General features: G+C 36.8%; 1 non-coding gene across 1 annotated transcript; it reads left to right on the top strand.

Moving 5' to 3' along the window:
• The first annotated feature begins 880 nt into the window (after positions 1-880).
• Trnag-ucc (transfer RNA glycine (anticodon UCC)) lies at positions 881-952 on the top strand. The gene has a single exon. It is a non-coding gene; the product is annotated as a tRNA-Gly (tRNA).
• Positions 953-1,215: the final 263 nt, after the last annotated feature.

Below are 1,215 nucleotides of genomic sequence, written 5' to 3'. Positions count from 1 at the left end.
AAACGTCGGTTTGTCACGTGACTTATGTTTAGGAAAAACTCAAACCAACGAACTGCATGAAAACGAAACAAATTTAGGTAAATTTTTACTTGGTTTCCACCTTAACATTTTCCTTTAAAATGACAAGCTACTGAGGTTTCAGGGTATGCTGAAAACGAATATCTCATTTATATTTTCTGAAAATAAGTAGTTTTTCGGATAGTAAACGATGTAATTCCTTATGTCATAATTAGTGGCCATTGCTGTACGCGCAAGCGAGCGTGTATTTTTTTCGCCAAAAATATGCGCGCTTGCGCGTACAATCAATAGTCACCACTTTTAATATAAGGAATTACATTGATTTATATTTGAGAAACTACCTATTTGCGGAAATTTTCAATGCGATATTCGTTTGCAGTATACCCATAAACTTGTTTAGCGGTCATTTTTAAAGGAAAAATGTTAAGGTTTTACCAAGTAAAAGTTTACCCAAATTTATTTTGTTTCAGTCTCATGTACTTAGTCGCATTTCACATAAACACGAACCACGTGATACATCGGTGACCATGACGTCATTGTTTTGATATAGCACAGCCACGTATTCACAACCCCAGTTTTACATTGTCAGGTTGAGCAGCACGGCCACCGAGAGTAAGAAGCCACGGGCTGTGTGTGGGGGGGGGGGTGAGAGAGAGAGAGAGAGAGAGAGAAAGAGAGAGAGTGAGAGAGAGAGACCAGACTGTAGATTAAGTTTAAATTTTGTTAGATTTGTGAAGTGCTTACTATGAAGTTTTAACGAAAAGTGTTTTTGCTCACTCAGCAAAGCTTTAATCATAAACTCTTGGTCGCGAACTGGGAGTAAACAAATTTTATTCTGTGTGTCCTAGCAAACTATAGCCAGGCGTCGGTGGTGTAACGGTTAGCATGGTTGCCTTCCAAGCAATCGATCCGGGTTCGACTCCCGGCCGACGCAGGAGTTTTTTTGTTTTTACTTTAATTGGGTAATGAATGAATACATCTATATATTTCCGCTCCCAACTCTGAACGCCCGTTACTTTTACAATAATGCTTTGAGATATGAATTTTTAAAAATTTATAATTAATTAATTAATTAATGGCCGGCGATGTATCTTGAAAAAAATCGTATTTCCAAATAATTATTCATATTTGAATTGAAAGAAACAGAATTAATCCGTTTCAAGGGTAAGAAATTTATTCCCAAACAAGCTCAAATTA

Source organism: Euprymna scolopes, chromosome 12, assembly GCF_053919585.1.
Source record: "Euprymna scolopes isolate OS-2025 chromosome 12, ASM5391958v1, whole genome shotgun sequence".
NCBI lineage: Eukaryota > Metazoa > Mollusca > Cephalopoda > Sepiida > Sepiolidae > Euprymna > Euprymna scolopes.
The sequence above is the reverse complement of the archived record's forward strand: the minus strand, read 5'-3'. Positions and strand labels throughout refer to the sequence as shown.